This window comes from Lolium rigidum, chromosome 5 (assembly GCF_022539505.1).
Source record: "Lolium rigidum isolate FL_2022 chromosome 5, APGP_CSIRO_Lrig_0.1, whole genome shotgun sequence".
Lineage (NCBI taxonomy): Eukaryota > Viridiplantae > Streptophyta > Magnoliopsida > Poales > Poaceae > Lolium > Lolium rigidum.
The window spans coordinates 36,198,104-36,215,175 of record NC_061512.1 but is presented as its reverse complement, the minus strand read 5'-3'; positions in this window follow the sequence as shown (position 1 = coordinate 36,215,175).

Genomic DNA, 17,072 nt, shown 5'->3' with positions numbered 1-17,072 from the left:
TTCTTATGCCACGTCACCTGTTTGGCTGACTCCTCGGACATGTAAAGCCGTTGGATTCTTTTTATGAACGGGAGATAACGAAGAATCTTCACGACGACTTTTGTCTGCACCTTCTCACCATTAGCTCTGGTTATCTCATGATACCTAGAGGACCCACACTTGCTACAATATTTGTCATCCGCAAACTCTTTCCAAAACAAAAGACAGTTTTTGGGACAACAATCATACTTCACATAATCCATGCTGAGCGCTTTCAACATTTTCTTTGCTGCATACATGGTTTTAGGCGGACAATGGCCTTCGGGCAACATGTTACCAACTGTTACCAGATTTTTTCAAAGCATGCACGGGTCGTTGTCGAACCGGGCCTTGTCGGCTAGTACTTGCGCGATGGCATCGAGCTGAGAAATTTTTGCACCCTCGTATAGAGGCCTCTTAGCCGCAGCCATCATATCATAGAAGGCCTTTGCGGTAGGCTCGGGTTCCTCCGGTTACGGCGGTTCCTCCGGTTCACGGCGGTTCCTCCTCGTTCCGGCGATTCGGCATGTAGGCATCGTGGAGATCATCTAGCAAGTATCTAATCCCATCGTCCTCATTGCCATCGATTCGCTGCCTCATCACCTCACCTCTGTCACGTTCGTACTGAGCAAAGTCGACACACGTGACGTAATCAGGCATATACCCATTCAACCAAAGATGTTTAGTCATATCATCCTTTCTGTGACGATGACGCCTCTTGCAACGAGTGCAAGGGCAACTTGGACGAATGCCTGACTTTGAACCACGCGCTAACTCCTTCACTAATAAATTGGTCTTCCATACCCACTCTTCTGTCATTTCAGTCGAACTAGCACGGCCACTGTACATCCACCCATTATCAGCCATCCTCTGCTTGATTGGGAGACAAACAACAAATAGTACCATAAAATTAAATGCATCATATTTTTATTTATTTTACCGGGCGAAACGCATGCATCAACCTACATCTCTACTAGGTGGGCTCCTAGCAGCCGCCGGATCCGTAGTTGGCTACGTTCTCCATGCTCTACCCCGGTCCAAGTCAGAATTTCGGCAGCACCTCCCCGCTGCTCTCCCGATACACGTCTCGGCAAAAAACCGAGAGGATGTGCATCCGGAGAACAACGGGGAGCGCCGCCGAAATCCTGAGTCGAGCCGGAGTAGAACATGGAAAACGTAGACAACTACGCATCCGCCGACTTGTCCGTAAATGCCGCAAGCGTTACGGTTGAAAATATGCCGACCACTAATGCATATTTATCCGCGTAACGCTCGCGGACGGGAAGTGACACCTAGGTTACGCAACTTTACTTGAAAAAATGAATCTAGTGATGTAAAAATATGGAGGAGGTGGAGTTTTAGCTCACCCTTGGCGATGTCGGCGACCGTCTCGAATCGCGTCAAGCAGCAGGGACCCAGGGTCGTCACGCCATCGGCCTTGTTTAGACAACAACAAACTCAAATTGTTAAAATCATATTTCTATTTCTATTTGCTATTTTCCATTTCTATTTCTATTTTCTATTTTCCATTTCTATTTTCCATTTCTATTTCTATCTCCTATTTTCCATTTCTATTTCTATTTTCTATTTCTATTTGCTATTTTCCATTTCTATTTCTATTTCTATTTTCTATTTTCCATTTCTATTTTCCATTTCTATTTCTATTTCTATTTCCTATTTTCCATTTCTATTTCTATTTTCTATTTTCCATTTCTATTTCTATTTTCCATTTCTATTTTCCATTTCTATTTTCCATTTCCATTTCTATTTCTATTTCCTATTTTCATTTTTGTTTCTATTTGCTATTTTTTTCAAATTGCAACAAGTAATTAGTAAAATGCAAAAAAAAATTACCTATGGGGAGGCAGGGGCGGATCCGGGGAGGCGCGGGCGCGGCAGGGGTGGAGCAGGGGAGGCACGGGCGCGGCAGGGGCGGAGCAGGGGAGGCACGGGCGCGGCAGGGGCGGAGCAGGGGAGGCGGCGGCGGCGCGGCAGGGGCGGAGCAGGGGAGGCACGGGCGCGGCAGGGGCCGAGCAGGGGAGGCGGCGGCGCGCGGGATTGGAGGAGGCGACGGCGGCGACGGTGAGGAGGATGGGACGGCGGCGACGGTGAGGAGGAGGGACGGCGGGGTTGGGGGAGGGCAGTGGCGGCGCGCGGGGTTGGGGGAGGGCAGTGGCGGCGCGGTGAGGAAGAGGGTGGCGGTTGAGGGCGTGCGTGCGTGCTCGGTCGGCCCGACCAAGTTAACCAACCCTACGTGTGCCGACGGCTAGGCCGTCGGCACACTTTTTTTCTTTTTTTTCTTTTCTTTTTTTATTTCTATTTCTATTTTTATTTTTCTTTCTATTTTTATTTTTATTTTTATTTTTCTTTTTTTCTTTTTATTTCTTTATTTACTTTTGCAGTGGTTGCTAGGAGCTGAGCGCGCGGGGTGGAGGAGCTGAGGGTGGCGACACATAAAATGACGCCACGCGGTTATTTTTATTTCTATTTTTATTTTTATTTTTTTCTTTTTATTTCTTTATTTTGTTTTGCAGTGGTTGCTAGGACACATAAAATGACACCACGCGGCTCCGCGCGATTTTATGACTTCGATTACTTCGCCAACTATGCAAAACGGGGCCGCCGGGACATGCGGTATGGCCGTACCGGGCGCGCGGTTGCACCCGTCCGCCAACGCGTGAAACGGAAAACATTTAGCACATAAAATGACGCGTCATAGACCTAAAAACATTTTTCCCTCCATTTATTGAGCGAAGGAAAGTGTCGCCCCAGTTCAAATCCGGTCAGTTTCCAGCGGATTCGGCGGGACACCGCAGGAAGCGGGAGGGATTCCCAGATGGCTACCGCGCGTATATGGCATGTGATAGGTGGTCCATAGGAGGTATCCTACCGCTGAGCGGAGGTCCCGCGCAATACTGAAATGCGCACCATGTAGCTGCTTCAAGAAAAAAAGCCCTTCCGGCAGCCCGAAAATGGAAAAACCGTCGCCCGTGGTTCGGATTGGAAATCCGTGACCGGGGCCTTGCTTCCCATCCTAGGTCCCACGCACGTGCCAAATATGGCCTCGTTCCGACAAACTATGTGGTGAAACGGGCCGTTTCCTACTCATTTCCCCTAAAAGCCATAGAACTCCGGACGTGATAGCCCTGTTCGTGAAGGGTTTTTCAAGATAATTGCCGTATCCCAGTTACATCTTTTGCAGTGGTTGCTAGGACACATAAAATGACGCCACGCGGCTCCGCGCGATTTTATGACTTCGTTTACTTCTCCAACTATGCAAAACGGGGCCGCCGGGACATGCGGTATGGCCGTACCGGGCGCGCGGTTGCACCCGTCCGCCAACGCGCGAAAAGGAAAACATTTAGCACATAAAATGACACGTCATAGACCTAAAAACATTTTTCCCTCCATTTATTGAGCGAAGGAAAGTGTCGCCCCAGTTCAAATCCGGTCAGTTTCCAGCGGATTCGGCGGGACACCGCAGGAAGCGGGAGGGATTCCTAGATGGCTACCGCGCGCATATGGCATGTGATAGGTGGTGCGTAGGAGGTATCCTACCGCTGCGTGGAGGTCCCGCGCAATACTGAAATGCGCACCATGTAGCTGCTTCACAAAAAAAGCCCTTCCAGCACCCCGAAAATGGAAAAACCGTCGCCCGTGGTTCGGATTGGAAATCCGCGACCGGGCCTTGCTTACCATCCTAGGGCCCACGCACGTGCCAAATATGGCCTCGTTCCGACAAACTATGTGGTGAAACGGGCCGTTTCCTACTCATTTCCCCTAAAAGTCATAGAACTCCGGACGTGATAGCCTCGTTCGTGAAGCGTTTTTCAAGATAATTGCCGTATCCCAGTTCCGTCTTTTGCAGTGGTTGCTAGGACACATAAAATGACGCCACGCGGCTCCGCGCGATTTTATGACTTCGTTTACTTCTCCAACTGTGCAAAACGGGGCCGCCGGGACATGCGGTATGGCCGTACCTGGAGTTTCCACATACAGATCCTGGATTTTCACCAAGTGCTGGCCCATGTCTGCGAAAATCGTCAACGCCGGGTACATGCAAGGTTAGTCAAACCCTATGATGGCGTGTAACTCACACGTTCGTTGGGGACCCCAAGAGGAAGGTATGATGCGCACAGTAGCAAGTTTTCCCTCAGAAAGAAACCAAGGTTTAATCGAACCAGTAGGAGCCAAGAAGCACGTTGAAGGTTGATGGTCGCGAAATGTGATGCGGCGCAACACCGGGGATTCCGGCGCCAACGCGGAACCTGCACAACACAACCCAAGTACTTTGTCCCAACGAAACGGTGAGGTTGTCAATCTCACCGGCTTGCTTGTAACAAAGGATTAAACGTATCGAGTGGAAGATGTTTGCAAAGAAAACAGTAAAACACAATTGCGGTAGATTGTATGCTATGTAAAGAATAGGACCGGGGTCCACAGTTCACTAGAGGTGTCTCTCCCATAAGATAAAAGCATGTTGGGTGAACAAATTACGGTCGGGCAATTGACAAATAGAGAAAGGCATAACAATGCATATACATGATATGATAAATATAGTGAGATTTAATTGGGCATTACGACAAAGTACATAGACCGCCATCCAAGCTGCATCTATGCCTAAAAAGTCCACCTTCAGGTTATCATCCGAACCCCCTCCAGTATTAAGTTGCAAAGCAACAGACAATTGCATTAAGTATGGTGCGTAATGTAATCAACAACTACATCCTTAGACATAGCATCAATGTTTTATCCCTAGTGGCAACGGCACATCCACAACCTTAGAACTTTACGTCACTGTCCCAGATTCAATGGAGGCATGAACCCACTATCGAGCATAAATACTCCCTCTTGGAGTTAAGAGTAAAAACTTGGCCAGAGCCTCTACTAGTAACGGAGAGCATGCAAGATCATAAACAACACATGAACAATAGATTGATAATCACCATAATCATAGTACTCTCTATCCATCGGATCCCGACAAACACAACATATAGAATTACATATAGATGATCTTGATCATGTTAGGCAGCTCACAAGATCCAACAATGAAGCACAACAAGGAGAAGACGACCATCTAGCTACTGCTATGGACCCATGGTCCAGGGGTGAACTACTCACTCATCACTCCGGAGGCGACCATGGCGGTGTAGAGTCCTCCGGGAGATGAATCCCCTCTCCGGCAGGGTGCCGGAGGCGATCTCCAGAATCCCCCGAGATGGGATTCGCGGCGGCGGCGTCTCCGGAAGGTTTTCCGTATCGTGGCTCTCGGTACTGGGGGTTTCGCGACGGAAGCTTTAAGTAGGCGGAGGGTCAACGCGGGGGCCACACGAGGGGCCCGGGGGGTAGGTCGGCGCGGCCGGGGCACTGGGCCGCGCCGGCCTCCCTCCGGCCGCCTCGTGGCCCCACTTCGTTAGGTCTTCGGTCTTCCGGAAGCTTCGTGCAAAAATAGGACCACGGGCGAAAGTTTCGTCCAATTCCGAGAATATTTCTTTACTAGGATTTCTGAAACCAAAAACAGCGAGAAAACGAGCAAGCGGCTCTTCGGCATCTTGTTAATAGGTTAGTTCCGAGAAAATGCATAAATATGACATATAATGTGCATAAAACATGTAGGTATCATCAATAAAGTAGCATGGAACATAAGAAATTATCGATACGTTGGAGACGTATCAAGCATCCCCAAGCTTAGTTACGCTCGTCCCGAGCGAGGTAAAACGATAACAAAGATAATTTCGAAGTGACATGCCATCATAATCTTGATCATACTATTTGTAAACATATGTAATGAATGCAGCGATCAAAGCAAAGGTAATGACATGAGTAAACAAGTGAATCATATGACAAAGACTTTTCATGAATAGTACTTCAAGACAAGCATCAATAAGTCTTGCATAAGAGTTAACTCATAAAGCAATAAATCAAAGTAAAGGTGTTGAAGCAACACATAGGAAGATTAAGTTTCAGCGGTTGCTTTCAACTTGTAACATGTATATCTCATGGATATTGTCAACATAAAGTAATATAACAAGTGCAATATGCAAATATGTAGGAATCAATGCACAGTTCACACAAGTGTTTGCTTCTTAGGTGGAAGGAGATAGGTAAACTGACTCAACAATAAAAGTAAAAGAATGGTCCTTCAAGAGGAAAGCATCGATTGCTGTATTTGTGCTAGAGCTTTTATTTTGAAAACATGAAACAATTTTGTCAACGGTAGTAATAAAGCATATGAGTTATGAAAATTATATCTTACAAGTTGCAAGCCTCATGCATAGTATACTAATAGTGCCCGCACCTCGTCCTACTTAGCTTGGACTACCGGATCTTTGCATGCCATGTTTCAACCAAGTGTCACAAAGGGGTACCTCCATGCCGCACTGTACAAAGGTCTAAGGAGAATGCTCGCATTTCGGATTTCTCGCTTTTGATTATTCTCAACTTAGACATCCATACCGGGACAACATGGACAACGAGATAATGGACTCCTCTTAAATGCATAAGCATGTAGCAATGATTATTGTTCTCATATGAGATTGAGGATATATGTCCAAAGCTGAAACTTCCACCATGGTTCATGGCTTTAGTTAGCGGCCCAATGTTCTTCTCTAACAATTTTGCATGCTCCAACCACTAAAATGATAGACCTTCAGACAAGACGGACATGCATAGCAACTCACATGATATTCAACAATAGTTGATGGCGTTCCCCGAAGCATGGTTATCGCGCAACAAGCAACTTAATAAAATATAAAGTGCATAAGTACATATTCAATACTACGATAGTTTTTAAGGCTATTTTGTCCCATGAGCTATATATTGCATAGGTGGATGATGGAATTTTAAAGGTAGCACTCAAGCAATTTACTTTGGAATGGCGGAGAAATACCATGTAGTAGGTAGGTATGGTGGACACAAATGGCATAGTAGTTGGCTCAAGGATTTTGGATGCATGAGAAGTATTCCCTCTCGATACAAGGTTTAGGCTAGCAAGGTTATTTGAAGCAAACTCAAGGATGAACAAGTGCAGCAAGACTCACATAAAAGACATATTGTAAACATTATAAGACTCTACACTGTCTTCCTTGTTGTTCAAAACTCAATACTAGATATTATCTAGACCTTAGAGAAACCAAATATGCAAATCAAATTTTAGCAAGCTCTATGTATTTCTTCATTAATGGGTGCAAAGCATATGATGCAAGAGCTTAAACATGAGCACAACAATTACCAAGTATCACATTATCCAAGACATTTTAGAATTACTACATGTAGCATTTTCCAATTCCAACCATATAACAATTTAACGAAGAAGAAACTTCGCCTTGAACATTATGAGTAAAGCCTAAGGACACATGTGTCCATATGCAACAGCGGAGCGTGTCTCTCTCCCACAAAGTGAATGCTAGGATCCATCTTATTCAAACAAAAACAAAAACGAAAACAAACCGACGCTCCAAGTAAAGAACACAAGATGTGATTGAATAAAAATATAGTTTCAGGGGAGGAACCTGATGATGTTGTCGATGAAGAAGGGGATGCCTTGGGCATCCCCAAGCTTAGACGCTTGAGTCTTCTTAAAATATGCAGGGGTGAACCACGGGGGCATCCCCAAGCTTAGAGCTTTCACTCCTCTTGATCATAGTATATCATTCTCCTCTCTTGACCCTTGAAAACTTCCTTCACACCAAACTTCAAGCAAACTCATTAGAGGGTTAGTGCACAATTAATAATTCACACATTCAGAGGTGACACAATCATTATTTTCACTTCTGGACATTGCATAATGCTACTGGACATTAGTGGATCAAAGAAATAAATCCAACATAGCAAAAGAGGCAATGCGAAATAAAAGGCAGAATCTGTCAAAAACAGAACAGTCCGTAAAGACGAATTTAGAAATGGCACCAGACTTGCTCAAATGGAAAAACTCAAAACTAATGAAAGTTGCGTACATATCTGAGGATCACGCTCGTAAATTGGCAGATTTTTTCGAATTTTCTACAGGGAACTGTGCCCAGATTCGTGACAGACAGCAATGCTGTTTCTGCGCAGCGATCCCAAATATAACATCAACTTTGACATAGAAACTTTACTTGGCACAAAAACATGATAAGGAGAGGTTGCTACAGTAGTAAACAACTTCCAAGACTCAACAAAACAAAAAATTGCTGTAGGTAAAAACATGGGTTGTCTCCCATAAGCGCTTTTCTTTAACGCCTTTCAGCTAGGCGCGAAAGTGCAAATCAAGTAACATCGAGAGTAGAAGCATCAACATCATAGCTTGTTCTAATAATAGAATCAAAAGGCAACTTCATTCTCTTTCTAGGGAAGTGTTCCATACCTTTCTTGAGAGGAAATTGATATTTAATATTACCTTCCCTCATATCAATAACAGCACCAACGAGTTCGAAGAAAAGGTCTTCCCAACACAATTGGACAAGATGCATTGCATTCGATATCCAAGACAACAAAATCAACGGGGACAAGGTTATTGTTAACCGTAATGTGCACATTATCAATCCTCCCCAAAGGTTTCTTTTTAACATTATCGGCAAGATTAACATCCAAATAACAATTCTTCAATGGTGGCAAGTCAAGCATATCATAAATCTTTTTAGGCATAACAGAAATACTTGCACCAAGATCACATAAAGCATTACATTCAAAGTCATTGAATTTCATTTTAATGATGGGCTCCCAACCATCTTCTAACTTTCTAGGAATAGAAGTTTCAAGTTTTAGTTTCTCTTCTCTAGCTTTTATGAGAGCATTTGTAATATGTTTTGTAAAGGCTAAATTTATAGCACTAGCATTAGGACTTTTAGCAAGTTTTTGTAAGAACTTTATAACTTCAGAGATGTGGCAATCATCAAAATCTAAATCATTATGAGCTACAGCAATGGGATCATTGTTCCCAAGGTTGGAAAAAATTTCAGCAGTTTTATCACAAGCGGTTTCAGCAGTTTTAGCAATTTCGAGGCAGTTTTGTACGCTTTGCACTAGGAGTAGAAACATTGCCAACACCAATTATTTTACCATTGATAGTAGGAGGTGCAGCAACATGTGAAGAATTAGCATTACTAGTGGTGGTAATAGTCCAAACTTTAGCTACATTATTCTCTTTAGCTAGTTTTTCATTTTCTTCTCTATCCCACCTAGCACGCAGTTCAGCCATTAATCTTATATTCTCATTAATTCTAACTTGGATGGCATTTGCTGTAGTAGTAATCTTATTATCAATATCATCAGGTTTAGGCAGCCATTTTCAATTAATTAAAGAAGATTGTGATGCGGAGACATGTCTATGAGACTCTAGAAGCGATAGTATGCAATTTTAGTTTGCAAGCTAAATTTCCTCTATTCAAGTTTTCAAGTTGATTTCCTATATTTCTTAACAAGGTAGATTGTTCATTCATGGTTTTAGTAAACCAGATTGATTTTGCTCATATTGTGATTGCATAAAGTTTTTAGTGGATCTTTCAATTACTAGCATCCTTACCTCATATCTACCATTATCATTACGCAGAAGGATATGGCCTATAGTTATTACCAGAGTTGTTCCTATAAGCATTGTTGTTGAAATTATTATTTTTAATGAAATTCACATCAACATTTTCTTCTTGAGCAACCAATGAAGCTAAAGGAACATTATTAGGATCAACATTAGATCTACCATTCACAAGCATAGACATAATCACATCAATCTTATCACTCAAGGAAGAGGTTTCTTCAACAGAATTTACCTTCTTACCTTGTGGAGCTCTTTCCGTGTGCCATTCAGAGTAATTTATCATCATATCATCAAGAAGTTTTGTAGCCGCCCCCAATGTGATGGACATAAAGGTACCTCCAGCAGCTGAATCCAATAAATTCCGCGAAGAAAAATTTAGTCCTGCATAGAAGGTTTGGATGATCATCCAAGTAGTCGGTCCATGGGTTGGGCAATTCTTTACCAAAGTTTTCATTCTCTCCCATGCTTGAGCAACATGTTCAGTATCTAATTGTTTAAAATTCATTATGCTACTTCTCAAAGATATAATTTTAGCGGGAGGATAATATCTACCAATAAAAGCATCCTTGCATTTAGTCCATGAATCAATACTATTCTTAGGCAAAGATAGCAACCAATCTTTAGCTCTTCCTCTTAATGAGAAAGGAAACACTTTCAATTTAATAATATCACCATCTACATCTTTATACTTTTGCATTTCACAAAGTTCAACAAAATTATTGAGATGGGCAGCAGCATCATCGGAACTAACACCGAGAAAATTGTTCTCTCATAACCAAATTCAGTAAAGCGAGGTTTAATTTCAAAGAATTCTGCTGTAGTAGCAGGTGGAGCAATAGGTGTGCATAGGAAATCATTATTATTTGCATTTGTGAAGTCACACAATTTAGTATTTTCAGGAGTTATTCATTTTAGCAACGGTAAATAAAACAAACTAGATAAAGTAAATGCAAGTAACTAATTTTTTTGTGTTTTTGATATAGAGAGCAAGACAATAAATAAAGTAAAACTAGCAACTAATTTTTTTGTGTTTTGATTTAGTGCAGCAAACAAAGTAGTAAATAAAATAAAGCAAGACAAAAACAAAGTAAAGAGATTGAGAAGTGGAGACTCCCCTTGCAGCGTGTCTTGATCTCCCCGGCAACGGCGCCGGAAAAAGAGCTTGATGGCGTGTAACTGCACACGTTCGTTGGGAACCCCAAGAGGAAGGTATGATGCGCACAGTAGCAAGTTTTCCCTCGGAAAGAAACCAAGGTTTAATCGAACCGGTAGGAGCCAAGAAGCACGTTGAAGGTTGATGGTCGCGAAATGTGATGCGGCGCAACACCGGGGATTCCGGCGCCAACGCGGAACCTGCACAACACAACCCAAGTACTTTGTCCCAACGAAACAGTGAGGTTGTCAATCTCACCGGCTTGCTGTAACAAAGGATTAAACGTATCGAGTGGAAGATGTTTGCAAAGAAAACAGTAAACACAATTGCGGTAGAATTGTATGCTATGTAAAGAATAGGACCGGGGTCCACGGTTCACTAGAGGTGTCTCTCCCATAAGATAAAGCATGTTGGGTGAACAAATTACGGTCGGGCAATTGACAAATAGAGAAAGGCATAACAATGCATATACATGATATGATAAATATAGTGAGATTTAATTGGGCATTACGACAAAGTACATAGACCGCCATCCAACTGCATCTATGCCTAAAAAGTCCACCTTCGGGTTATCATCCGAACCCCCTCCGAGTATTAAGTTGCAAAGCAACGAGACAATTGCATTAAGTATGGTGCGTAATGTAATCAACAACTACATCCTTAGACATAGCATCAATGTTTTATCCCTAGTGGCAACGAGCACATCCACAACCTTAGAACTTTACGTCACTCGTCCCAGATTCAATGGAGGCATGAACCCACTATCGAGCATAAATACTCCCTCTTGGAGTTAAGAGTAAAAACTTGGCCGAGCCTCTACTAGTAACGGAGAGCATGCAAGATCATAAACAACACATGAACAATAGATTGATAATCACCATAATCATAGTACTCTCTATCCATCGGATCCCGACAAACACAACATATAGAATTACATATAGATGATCTTGATCATGTTAGGCAGCTCACAAGATCCAACAATGAAGCACAACAAGGAGAAGACGACCATCTAGCTACTGCTATGGACCCATGGTCCAGGGGTGAACTACTCACTCATCACTCCGGAGGCGACCATGGCGGTGTAGAGTCCTCCGGGAGATGAATCCCCTCTCCGGCGGGGTGCCGGGAGGCGATCTCCAGAATCCCCCGAGATGGGATTCGCGGCGGCGGCGTCTCCGGAAGGTTTTCCGTATCGTGGCTCTCGGTGCTGGGGGTTTCGCGACGGAAGCTTTAAGTAGGCGGAGGGTCAACGCGAGGGGCCACACGAGGGGCCCGGGGGTAGGTCGGCGCGGCCGGGGCCTGGGCCGCGCCGGCCACCCTCCCGGCCGCCTCGTGGCCCCACTTCGTTAGGTCTTCGGTCTTCCGGAAGCTTCGTGCAAAAATAGGACCACTGGGCGAAAGTTTCGTCCAATTCCGAGAATATTTCTTTACTAGGATTTCTGAAACCAAAAACAGCGAGAAAACAGACAAGCGGCTCTTCGGCATCTTGTTAATAGGTTAGTTCCAGAAAATGCATAAATATGACATATAATGTGCATAAAACATGTAGGTATCATCAATAAAGTAGCATGGAACATAAGAAATTATCGATACGTTGGAGACGTATCACCCTACATCACACTTGTGCACATATGCTAGGGACATATGCAAGTTTTTAAGCGGTTCCGACGCTCCGCTGATCTGTATCTTCGGAAACCCTAGGGCGGGGACCCCGCAGATCTACCCCTATAGCTTTCTCCGTGTGAAGGTGTAACAATGGATTTTTTATTTTCTTTGGTTTGTTTATGACATATGTACATGGGAAACCATAGGTTGGGCTTACTTTACCATAAAATAGGCTCCCTTTTAGCCGTACCAGGAGTTTCCACATACAGATCCTGGATTTTCACCAAGTGCTGGCCCATGTCTGCGAAAATCGTCAACGCCGGGTACATGCAAGGTTATCCAAACCCTACATCACACTTGTGCACATATGCTAGGGACATATGCAAGTTTTTAAGCGGTTCCGACGCTCCGCTGATCTGTATCTTCGGAAACCCTAGGGCGGGGACCCCGCAGATCTACCTCTATAGCTTTCTCCGTGTGACGGTGTAACAATGGATTTTTTTTTATTTGCTTTTGTTTGTTTAGGACATATGTACATGGGAAACCATAGGTTGGGCTCACTTTACCATAAAATAGGCTCCCTTTTAGCCGTACCGGGAGTTTCCACATACGGATCCCGGATTTTCACCAAGTGCTTGGCCCATGTCTGCGAAAATCGTCAACGCCGGGTACATGCAAGGTTAGCCAAACCCTACATCACACTTGTGCACATATGCTAGGGACATATGCAAGTTTTTAAGCGGTTCCGACGCTCCGCTGATCTGTATCTTCGGAAACCCTATGGCGGGGACCCCGTAGATCTCTACCCCTATAGCTTTCTCCGTGTGACGCTGTAACAATGGATTTTTTTATTTGCTTTGGTTTTTTTATGACATATGTACATGGGAAACCATAGGTTGGGCTTACTTTACCATAAAATAGGCTCCCTTTTAGCCGTACCAGGAGTTTCCACATACAGATCCTGGATTTTCACCAAGTGCTGGCCCATGTCTGCGAAAATTGTCAACGCCGGGTACATGCAAGGTTAGCCAAACCCTACATCACACTTGTGCACATATGCTAGGGACATATGCAAGTTTTTAAGCGGTTCCGACGCTCCGTTGATCTGTATCTTCGGAAACCCTATGGCGGGGACCCCGCAGATCTACCCCTATAGCTTTCTCCGTGTGACGGTGTAACTATGGATTTTTTTATTTGCTTTGGTTTGTTTAGGACATATGTACATGGTAAACCATAGCTTGGGCTTACTTTACCATAAAATAGGCTCCCTTTTAGCCGTACCAGGAGTTTCCACATACAGATCCTGGATTTTCACCAAGTGCTGGCCCATGTCTGCGAAAATCGTCAACGCCGGGTACATGCAAGGTTAGCCAAACCCTACATCACACTTGTGCACATATGCTAGGGACATATGCAAGTTTTTAAGCGGTTCCGACGCTCCGCCGATCTGTATCTTCGGAAACCCTAGGGCGGGGACCCCGCAGATCTACCCCTATAGCTTTCTCTGTGTGACGGTGTAACAATGGATTTTTTTATTTGCTTTGGTTTGTTTAGGACATATGTACATGGTAACCATAGGTTGGGCTTACTTTACCATGAAATAGGCTTCCTTTTAGCCGTACCAGGAGTTTCCACATACAGATCCTGGATTTTACCCCTACAGTCTATAATCTGCCTGAGTTTTGGGACCATTTCCACCCTCCGATGCTCGATTTCTGACGACACACAATAATGATACACTTAAGAACTTGAGACCCACACACGTTACAAAGCACTTAAATAACTAGACTCACACACAAACGAAAGCACTTAAAGAACTAGACCACACACAAACCAAAGCACTTAAAGAACTACACCCACACACGAAGGAAAGCACTTAAAAACTACACTACTCACACACAAACCAAAACACTTAAAAAACTAAACCCACACACGAACAAAGCATTTAACACTGGGTCGACTGATACGTCTCCAACGTATCGATAATTTCTTATGTTCCATGCTACATTATTGATGATATCTACATGTTTTATGCACATTATATGTCATATTTATGCGTTTTCTGGAACTAACCTATTAACAAGATGTCGAAGTGCCAGTTCCTGTTTTCTGCTGTTTTTGGTTTCAGAAATCCTAGTAACGAAATATTCTCGGAATTGGACGAAATCAACGCCCAGGTTCCTATTTTGCCCGGAAGCATCCAGAACACCCGAGAACCGCCGGAGGAGGGCCCTGTGGGCCCCGGATGATAGGGTGGCGTGGCTCGGGCCACGGCCGCGCCGGCCTATGGTGTGGTGGCCCCGAGCCCCCTCCGAGGCTGCCCTTTCGCCTATATAAAGCCCCTGCGTCGAAAACCCTTACGAGAGAAAGCCACGGTACGAGAAAAGTTCCGGAGCCGCCACCATCGCGAAGCCAAGATGCCGGGGACGGGAGTCTCGTTCCGGCACCCTGCCGGAGCGGGGAAGTGCCCCCGGAAGGCTTCTCCATCGACACCGCTGCCATCTCCACCGCCATCTTCATCACCGCTGCTTGCACCCATGAGGAGGGAGTAGTTCTCCATCGAGGCTCGGGGCTGTACCGGTAGCTATGTGGTTCATCTCTCCCATGTACCTCAATACAATAATCTCATGAGCTGCTTTACATGATTGAGATTCATATGAGTTTGTATCACAATTTATCTATGTGCTACTCTAGCAATGTTATTAAAGTAGTTTTATTCCTCCTGCACGTGTGTAAAGGTGACAGTGTGTGCACCGTGTTAGTACTTGGTTTATGCTATGATCATGATTTCTTGTAGATTGCGAAGTTAACTATTGCTATGATAATATTGATGTGATCTATTCCTCCTACATATGCATGAAGGTGACAGTGTGCATGCTATGTTAGTACTTGGTTTAGTCTTTTGATCTATCTTACACTATAAGGTTACTTAAACATGAGCATTATTGTGGAGCTTGTTAACTCCGGCATTGAGGGTTCGTGTAATCCTACGCAATGTGTTCATCATCCAACAAGAGAGTGTAGAGTATGCATTTATCTATTCTGTTATGTGATCAATGTTGAGAGTGTCCACTAGTGAAAGTCTAATCCCTAGGCCTTGTTCCTAAATACTGCTATCACTCGCTTGTTCTTGTTTTACTGCGTTACTACTTGCTGCGTTACTACGCATGTTTACTTCCCGCAATATTACTACCATCAACTGCACGCTGACAAGCTATTTTTACGGCACCGTACTCTCTGCTCATATTTATTCATACCACCTGTATTTCACTATCTCTTCGCCGAACTAGTGCACCTATTAGGTGTGTTGGGGACACAAGAGACTTCTTGCTTTGTGGTTGCGGGGTTGCATGAGAGGGATATCTTTTACCTCTCGCTCTTGGAGGCCCAACACTTGTCTACAAGAATAGAAGCACCCGTAGACATCAAGCACTTTTACGGCGCCGTTGCCGGGGAGGAAAGGTAAAAGGCACTCATACTTCGGTTCCGAGTGCATGATACTTTTACGGCGCCATTGTGTGTGTGTGCTCGAAGCTATTTCCTTTAGACTACGCAATTGCGACATTTGGTTTCTTGTTTACACTAGTTGGGCATAATGGAAAACAACAAAAATATGAGAGATCTTTATGAACTTTATCTTGAATTAGGACATGATGTGTTTGAAGAAAGAATTAAGAAACCCATGGAACTTTATATGCATGCTAATGGGAATGTTATTACTATGAATGCTTTGAACACCATTGTTGCTAATGCTATGGAAAATTCTAAGCTTGGGGAGGTCGGTTTTGATGAAAATGATCTCTTTAGCCCTCCGGGTATTGAGGAGAAAGTTTATGTTGATTATGATATGCCTCCCATTTATGATGATTATAATGATAGTAGTCTTTTGTTACCACCTGTTATGGAGGATAAATTTGATTATGATTACAATATACCTCCTATATTTGATAGCTACTTTGTTGAATTTGCTCCCACTACAATTAATAAGAATGACTATGCTTATGTGGAGAGTAATAATTTAATGCATGAGACTCATGATAAGAATGCTTTATGTGATAGTTATATTGTTGAGTTTGCTCATGATGCTACTGAAAGTTATTATGAGAGAGGAAAATATGGTTGTAGAAATTTTCATGTTACTAAAACACCTCTCTATGTGCTTGAAATTTTTGAAGCTACACTTGTTTTATCTTCCTATGCTTGTTACTTTGCTCTTCATGAACTTATTTATTTACAAGATTCCTATGCATAGGAAGCATGTTAGACTTAAATGTGTTTTGAATTTGCCTCTTGATGCTCTCTTTTGCTTCAACTCTTATTTCTTGCGAGTGCAAAATTAAAATTGCTGAGCCCATCTTAATGGCTATAAAGAAAGAACTTCTTGGGAGATAACCCATGTGTTTTTTTACTACAGTACTTTGCTTTATATTTGAGTCTTGGAAGTTGTTTACTACTGTAGCAACCTCTCATTATCATGTTTTTGTGCCAAGTAAAGTTTCTATGTTAAAGTTGATGTTATATTTGGGATCGCTGCGCAGAAACAGCATTGTCTGTCTGTCACGAATTCTGGCACAAGTCTCTGTAGAAAATTCGAAAAAATCTGCCAATTTACGAGCGTGATCCTCAGATATGTACGCAACTTTCATTAGTTTTGAGTTTTTCCATTTGAGCAAGTCTGGTGCCATTTTAAAATTTGTCTTTACGGACTGTTCTGTTTTTGACAGATTCTGCCTTTTATTTCGCATTGCCGCTTTTGTTAAGTTGAATGAGTTTCTTTGTTAC